Source organism: Chanodichthys erythropterus, chromosome 13 (genome assembly GCF_024489055.1).
Source record: "Chanodichthys erythropterus isolate Z2021 chromosome 13, ASM2448905v1, whole genome shotgun sequence".
Taxonomy (NCBI): Eukaryota; Metazoa; Chordata; class Actinopteri; order Cypriniformes; family Xenocyprididae; genus Chanodichthys; species Chanodichthys erythropterus.
The window spans coordinates 9,293,291-9,302,464 of NC_090233.1; the positions used below are offsets into that span (position 1 = coordinate 9,293,291).

General features: G+C 35.6%; 1 long non-coding RNA gene and 1 other non-coding gene across 2 annotated transcripts; one reads left to right on the plus strand and one right to left on the minus strand.

Moving 5' to 3' along the window:
• Positions 1-3,912: 3,912 nt before the first annotated feature.
• LOC137035140 (U6 spliceosomal RNA) lies at positions 3,913-4,019 on the minus strand. Its single transcript, XR_010897035.1, has one exon. It is a non-coding gene; the product is annotated as a U6 spliceosomal RNA (small nuclear RNA).
• Positions 4,020-7,015: 2,996 nt separating this feature from the next.
• On the plus strand, positions 7,016-8,908 carry LOC137035091 (uncharacterized). The gene is made up of 4 exons (XR_010897020.1): positions 7,016-7,085; positions 7,876-7,938; positions 8,068-8,116; positions 8,775-8,908. It is a non-coding gene; the product is annotated as an uncharacterized lncRNA (long non-coding RNA).
• Positions 8,909-9,174: the final 266 nt, after the last annotated feature.

Here is a 9,174-nt window from a genome sequence, read left to right on the forward strand (position 1 = left end):
TTATCCCGTTCATCCAATTAAAAAAAAAAAAGTTCACCCCCCGGCTCTTAATGCATCGTGTTTCCTTCTGGAGCATCAGTGAATGTTTGCAGCTTTTGGAACAGTTGTGTTTGAGTCCCTCAGTCGTCCTCAGTGTGAAAAGAAGGATCTCAAAATCATACAGTCACTGCTGGAAAGGGACCTGGAGGATTTTTCGGAAGAACAGAGCTCAGTTTAACTGCTCAGGATTAACTAAAAAACAGTCGTGGATCATCCAGGTAACCACACACACACAATATTAAGTATCAAGGGTATGTAAACTTTTGAACAAGGTCATTTTTTATAAATTCAGCTATTTTTTTGTCATGTGGCATGTATGTAAACAACTGTTATGTGAAGTAGTTTATTCAGGACAGTACTAAATAAAAAATAACATGCAATTTTTATGATCCTTCTTGTTTTGTTAAAACCATTAACATTTTTTCAGATTCTGCAAGGGGTGTGTAAACTTTCAAGATCAACTGTATAGATATATACACAAATAAAATAGTATATCAGTCTGGCAAGTAAACAAAAATATTTAATGGCGATTCTATTGCCAAGGTGTGCGTAGAGGGTTGTTACATGACTATAACATATTTCATTAAGACTGTGACTGAGATTTTGTCAATCTAGTCTCAGGTGATGATATATTTCTAAATCTGTGGTTGAATTCTTTTAAATATGATTATGTTAAGTAGGGCTGCATAATTAATTGAATTTGTAATCATGATTACAATTACGGATGCCACAATTATGTATCGTTCAAAGGCGCAATTACAAAAAAACAAAACAAAAGTCTACTCACATTATTCTGTGCTTAATAAGTTTTTTACTTTCTACAGGTTATCTTTAGGGTTTAGTATAACATTATAATACCATGCATGTTTTTATTATTTTTATTTAAAGAAGAAACCAAACCAATGTCTTTTTGACATTTGAGGTTTAATGCTATAGAAAAGCAATAAAAGTTTTTCAGGAATAATGTTTTATTAGTCTTTAGTCTATTAGCTGTTGTCTTTCTTGTCCTTTTTGTAGTGGCTGTACAAATGCTGATTTCAGCTACTTTGGTGTAAATATTTGGTTCTAATTCTCCTGAATTTGCCACATATGACACAAACACGAGAATGATGGTGATTAGTTTGCTTTTTTAACAAAAGTATTTATTTAAAACTAGTAATAATTGTTCATAAATATTGATCAAAATCTGAAAACAGGCATTTTTAAAAACATTTTAGTCTCATAAATATTAACCTGTATGTGTTTTTGTTTTCTTTTCACTCACAATACTCTCTAAAAATGTTCGAAAATAGTCATGAATGTTTAAACAGACGTTTAGAGAAATACAATGATACGATCCAGTCGTATTTGCATCTGTATCTACTTCAGTTTAGTTTTGCAATACACAACAAGTTAGACAACCTCTCAAATCTACCGCAGTAAAGATAGTTTGCGGTTTGATATTCAGATTTCTTTTGGCTATAAATACTCAGTTCGCTGTCATAGACATGCAAATAATACCAAATATCGTTCTCCATGATTTGTGAATTAAGGTGACGCTGTCCTTTGGGCCGAAATCAGGGTTTTTTTTTCGTAGCGACTCTTAATTTTATAATGGCTATAGCTCCAAATGTTGGACACTTAGAGGAATGAAACTGGTGTCATCTTCACCAGCTTGATCTGTGAATTTTTTCACAGCAAAGCTCTTGTCCGTAAACCCCTTGGTAAGTCCGCCAGTAAGGAATGTGAAATAAAAGCGTTCTTCATGTTTAACGTCTATTACCAATGAACACGCAGACTGCTGGAATAAAATAACATTGTTTTAGGTCGAGCTCGATTTGTGAAAACTTTCACAATAGCATTTTATCTCGTGGTCGTGTTTCTCTTTGCTCTGCCCCCCGTTTTTTGTATAATATGATATATATATATATATATATATATATATATATATATATATATATATAACATAAATGACCTTGTACAGATAATGTACATCACTATTCTGATCTGTGAAAACTTTCACAATTGAGTTTTGGTCAGCTGACCCTTCCCCGGGTCACTAACATCGCTATTCTGATCTGTGAAAACTTTCACAGTTCAGTACGGGTCAGCTGACCATTCCCTGGGTCACTAATATCGTTATTCTGATCTGTGAAAACTTTCACAGTTCAGTACGGGTCAGCTGACCCAACCCTGGGTCACTAACATCGCTATTCTGATCTGTGAAAACATTCACAGTTGAGTTTTGGTCAGCTGACCCTTCCCCGGGTCACTAACATCACTATTCTGATCTGTGAAACTTTCACAGTTCAGTACGGGTCAGCTGACCCATCCCTGACCCTTCAGAATAGTGATGTACATGACCCAGGGAAGGGTCAGCTGACCCGTACTGAACTGTGAAAGTTTTCACAGATCAGAAAAGTAATGCTTGTGACCCTGGGAAGGGTCAGCTGACCAAAACTCAACTGTGAAAGTTTTCACAGATCAGAATAGCGATGTTAGTGACCCAGGGAAGGGTCAGCTGACCCGTACTGAACTGTGAAAGTTTTCAAAAATGAGAATAGTGATGTACATTATCTGTACAAGGTCATTTCTATAATATATATATATATATATATATATATATATATATATATATATATATATATATATATATATATATATGTATATATCATATTATACAAAAAACGGGGGGCAGAGCAAAGAGAAACACGACCACGAGATAAAATGCTATTGTGAAAGTTTTCACAAATCGAGCTCGACCTAAAACAATGTTATTTTATTCCAGCAGTCTGCGTGTTCATTGGTAATAGACGTTAAACATGAAGAACGCTTTTATTTCACATTCCTTACTGGCGGACTTACCAAGGGGTTTACGGACAAGAGCTTTGCTGTGAAAAAATTCACAGATCAAGCTGGTGAAGATGACACCAGTTTCATTCCTCTAAGTGTCCAACATTTGGAGCTATAGCCATTATAAAATTAAGAGTCGCTACGAAAAAAAAACCTGATTTCAGCCCAAAGGACAGCGTCACCTTAATTCACAAATCATGGAGAACGATATTTGGTATTATTTGCATGTCTATGACAGCGAACTGAGTATTTATAGCCAAAAGAAATCTGAATATCAAACCGCAAACTATCTTTACTGCGGTCTCAAGCCTGTCATAACTTTGTTTTTAACACTAAATCTCAAGATATGTTTACAGTCTGATCAGATGATGAAAAGTTTTGGTCTTGAATGAAGCGAAGGGCGTTCAGTAGGAAGCAAAATCATTCAATAACATTTATTTAGTTAACACCGTTTGGTAAGTTTTGTTTGTGGTGGCTGGATATTAAAATAAGTTACACATTTAGTGTTTTCTAATGATCGTTTTCGCGTTTTCAGGTACGACAGAAAAACACAGGCCAAGGAAAACGACGCAAGTTTGTCAGACACGCTATGGTAAGTGAATTTAAATTATTTTATACATTAGTATTTATTCCAAATAATCATATTTGATTAAATTCGTGTCGATATCTGCTGGTTTGAGTCGAAGAAAACGAAGATTCAGAGTTATTATTGACGATGCTAATACATTAACAGCTGTCAGATTAAAATACGGTAAATTGAATCGTCTGAGGAAACATTAGGATGCTAAATATAATCATTGCGAATACTTACAACATTTTTAGCTTGGAAGAAAAATATTTCTTTTCCTGTAATTTCTTTAAACCCGAGTTGAAGATGTTAAACTGCAGTGACTCGTTCTAGCGCGAAGCTGCAGTGCAGTGCTGCGCTCTGGCGTTCAGGCCGCGTACTGCACCCTAAAAACAGGCTTTTCACTCTGTGCCTGCTCTGTACAGTATAAAATATGAAAAATTACAGTAAAATCATAATTAATAACCCAAAATATCAATAAGGAACGCTTCACGAATTTGCGTGTCATCCTTGCGCAGGGGCCATGCTAATCTTCTCTGTATCGTTCCAATTTTAGTATATGTGCTGCCGAAGCGAGCACGAACTGAGAGATTCGACGGCCGCTATATATACCCAGGACCCCCAGGTATGTATTTCAGAGGTGGTAAGTGAATAAACCACTTATTCTACTCACTTACATGAAATGTGACTGTAAATCATGGTGACTTAAGCCTGTAAACCTTTAAAAAACAAAATATTTTCAAACCAGCAGCTTTGTGTATGTTTACCGTAGTATAATCCAGACCATATGCAAAAGAAACCTGTCTCTACTAGCTGTGATTGGACGCCTCGGTGAGACGCAGTGACGCTCTTTGTCTTGTGTCCCGCACCCTCCCCCACAGACAGCGCAGACCCTCCCAGGGGCCAAAGGGCCAACACCTTCCTCGCAGAAGAGCACAAGAGCCAACGGGGGAGGGTCTGGGCTGTCTGCGGGGGAGGGTGCGGGACACGTGACAAAGAGCGTCACTGCGTCACACCGAGACGTCCTATTTCAGCTAGTAGAGACAGGCTTCTTCGCCATATGGACTACAGCTCAGAGAACACAACTGCAAACCTACACAGAGCTGCTGGTTTGAAAATACCCTGGTTTGTAGAGGTTTACAGGGTTACATCACTATGATTTACAGTCACTTTCCTCGCCGGAAGAGCACAAAAGGCTCAGAGTCCAGGAAACTCTGCTTTCAGAGCAACCGAGAGACACTGTGAAATGCTTGGAGTCTAAGAAACACACAAAACTCAGAACAGCTACTAAAATTATTTGATCTGATGTCAAGATCAATGCGGGTTATGTGCAACAAACTGATCTGTAAAATCACTTGCCGGGAGAAATATGTAGTCAGAGTGATCTGAGAGTGAACAAATCCCCTCAATATGAAGCATTTAAGAGAGCTATTCTCTCTCAGTGTCAGATATGTATTTCAGGCTCTGAAAAAAGTCTATTTCAAATAAATGCTGATGTAAAATAAATGTTCTATTAATCAAGGAATGCTGAAAAGGCGTATGATGGTTTCCACAAATTTATGAAGCAGCACAACTTTTCAACATTAATAATAATAAAAAAAGTTTCCTGTGCAGCAAATCAGCATATCTGAGTGATTTCTGAAGGATCGTGTGACACTGACTGGAGTAATGACGCTGAAAATACAGCTTTGATCACAGGAATAAATGACATTTTAAAATATATTCAAATAGAAAACTTTTTACTTTAAATTGTAATAATATTTCACAATATTACTGTATTTTACTGTATTTTATGTGTTTTGAGACAAGGAGACAGTTTCAGAAATTGTGTGTAAGCAATTTTAAAAAACTGTAAATAAAAACTCAAAAGACACTCACTTGTCGCCATCTAGTGGCGTAATTGTTTTCCAAGTTTTGCCATCACATAAATAAATTACTGTTTTACTGTATTTTGGTCAAATAAATGCGTCCTCTGTAAATGTCAAAAAGACACTCTCTTGTCGCCATCTAGTGGCATGTATGTTTTCCCACTGTGTTAAAATAACCCTCCCCGAGAAATATTCACTTTTACCAACAAAGATCACGTGCCCCTCACGGATGGCCATATAACGATTCTGATGTCATACAAATTCATGCAACGACCTTTAACCCCTTTCAACATTTAGCACTCGCCATATTAAAGACCATCATGTCATTATTTGAGTCAAATTCCCTTCATAAAGCGCTGTATACAATACAGATTTCAAAGCAGCTTTACAGTGTTAACATTCCTTGGTATTAAATGCCAAAAAGACACTCTCTTGTCGCCATCTAGTGGCATAATTTAGTTTTTTAACTGTGTTAAATAACCCTCACCCTGAGAAATATTCACTTTTACCAACAAAGCTATCATGTGCCCCTCATGAATGGCCATATAATGATTCTAATGTCATACGAATAATGAATGAATTTACAACGACCTCTAGACGTTTTCAACATTTAGCACTCGCCATATTAAAGAAGACCAATATGTCATATTTGAGTCAAGTCACCTTTATTTATAAAGCGCTTTATACAATACAGATTTCAAAGCAGCTTTACAGTGATAACAGTAAAATAATTTAATGATGTGAACAAGTTCATGTCGGCTGTACAGCAGCTCTAAACGAAAACAGTCATTGTTCATCTGAAGTCAGTTCAGTGTTGATTCAGTTCCGTTGTAAAGATCATCAGTTATTGGCTGTTTCTCAATATGCGTTCTTCAGCGATCTTGCGTCCTTGTGTTCTTGCTTTACGTCATCATCAACCGTTCATTCCAATACTCAAGAACGGAGGACGCATGAAAGTACCCGGATGTGTTCTTGATATCGAGGATGCATCGAATGCAAACTTGAGGGAATCGAACCGTTAAAAATCCCAGAAGATGCTGCGGTGGTCGACGTACGGAAGCCTGTAAGCTTTGAAGTTCTCGTGAGATTCCAGCTACAAGTTCGCAAATACGTGACGGCTCGTGAAAGTAAACCGTTTGTTTTGCTTAATTTTAATAAAATGATAACCTGAAGAAAGCCTGCAGTATTTTTATTGACATATAAAAAATAATCTTAACATTGACAAAGCATAACAGCCAAAGGCTACTCATTTTCATAAATACATGCGGTGAAATAAAAAGATAATTATATGAAAACAATGTCTATAATTGTATGAAATATTTTTTTGAACAGGTTATGAGATTTGTTTGTGATGTTATGTTGTATTTACATTTATTCAGAAAATGTGTTTAAGCAATTTTTAAAAAAACAATACAAAAAAAAAAAAAAAACCTAAATAACACACAAAAGACACTCACTTGTCGCCATCTAGTGGCATAATTGTTTTCCAATTTTCGCCATGACAGGGAGATAGGTATAAACGGAGGTCGGAGCCAGCTGCAAGTGGGTGGAGCAACTGCAAGTGGGTGGGACATTAAGCCGCAAGTGGGCGGTACAAACTAATAGAAGATTTTGATTGGTTTGTTTAATGTCATGTAATATTGTTCACGCTCCTGGTGGCGGTAGCGCGTGAATTTGGTTGCGATCCGTCAAACAGAAGAAGAATAAGAAAAAGAAGACGAAGAAGAAGCTGTCTGCAATCTGCTCTCCAGGTTATGGATACAGTAGACCATAAACAGGTAACATTAATGTAGCTTAATTGCATGTCAGTTTTGCTAATGATTTGGACTGTACTGATTTATAAACTGTTCTTAGCGTTTGCAAATCGATTTAGGATAATTTATCATTTTAAAATTATTGTTTTTTTCTTTGCTTTCTTTAATGTGAACATGAAACTAAAATTCCAACTCATTGGAATTTTACACACACACACACACACACACACACACTCGCATGCACACATTGTTTTTTGTGATTTGTTGGCACATTCCATAGACGTAATGGTTTTTATACTGCAAAAAACGTATTTTCTATTGCCCTACACCAACCCCTACACCTAAACCTAACCCTTTACAGGAAACTGCACATTTTTAATTAAAAAAAAAGCCTTCTGCATGATTTATAAGCCTTTTGAAAAATAGGGACATGCTGTAATGTCACATAATAGGCCTACCCACCGCATCACTGTGTGTGTATATAATATGTAATATGTATATATGCACTAATCAGTTATAAGATAAGTAGAACTGTGTCAATTTGGGTTTCATGTTGACAATAAAATGTATGGTAGTTCAGACCATGCATATTTTTCTTTTTTCACTAATTGAAAATTGGCATTCAAACTTCAATATTCATAACCATGCTTATCAGCACTGTTGATAAATTCTATTGTTGTTGTTGTTTGTCATTAATCCAGCCTGCCAGCCATGACACTGCCTTGCAGGCACTGGCATTTTTTTACAGAACTATATTTTGCTTATCTTTATTTAATGTTAATTTACCTCTGTCTTTTTTGTTTTTAACTGATAGAGAGCTTGCCCCCAAAAAATCGAACCAGGACTGTGGTCAGAGACTGTCCTCAATGACATTACGGTGAGATTTTTTTTGTAGGCATAATATACTTGTGATCACAAGTCCTGCTTTTAATATGTAAGCCCCAAATGCATATGTTGTGTGTTTATCACAGCAGTTAATTTATTGTATGTTTGATTTCATCACTAGGATTATGAAAGACAAAGGATGTCAAATAACTGGAGTATTTGTCTTGATGGCAAGTATATGTAAATGAGGAGCAGAGAATTGTAATCACTCGCAGTCTTTTACCCATTTGATTTTTTTTTTATTATTATTGTTTCTTTGAATACAGTATGCACTGTATGTTACTCTGGGGAATAAGTTTGACTTCACTGAAGTAATTTTTTTTTTTTTTTTTTTTTTTTTTTTTTTTTAGATTTAGCTTTAGTTTTAGCTTTAGTTTTTGTAGTTATATATTTTAAATACAATTCAACATTATACTAATTTATGTAATTGGCGAACATAAGGAAATGGTGATGTGCTGTCCTGCTTGACAATTTCTTGTTAGAGTAAGTGTTTTTGTGGTGTTTTTAAGAAACCTTTAAAGAAAAGAAAAAAATAATTCTTGTTCACTTGTATGCTGTCAACAGTTAATTCTGTTCAACAAGTCACTGAACAGAATGATACAGTGAATCACTCATAATACTCAGTAAAACTATATTCTGCAAACCCTGGGTGAAAGAAATAGCAAAGTGTTTCAGATAAAAATCATAATAATAATTATTATGATTGTTCTTGAAATGTTTGTGCATGTTAAACAATAGATATAAAGTCATGCATATCTTGTATGGCATGGGGAAAGTTTTAATTCAGGTCAACCCTAGTGTTCATTGTGGTTTTTGTGCACCCACCAGGTTATGCTGGGAAGGGCAAGCGAGGTGAGCTTTCAGGAATTTACAGCGAAGCCATGCATCCAGGATTTTGCAATGTCCACTGCATACAGGATTATTGTTCATAATTTGTTTTAGAAATAAAATAATTTACCCACCCTGAGTCTGAATTGTGATTTGAGAATACATTTATTTGTGTAATGTTCTGAAGAACGTTAGTTGGTCATTTGCTGTAATTTGAGTAAAAACAAATATGAAAAATAAAAAATGTTCAGTACAGGTGAATAGTAAGTAACAGTATTCAACATTTTCTTTATGCATCACACATTTATTTCCTGAGTGCAATTGCATCTCACTTTAATATGTTCTTTGTTAGGCTACTGTAGATTGTAAAATACAATATCCAGAAATATGCTTGAATTAC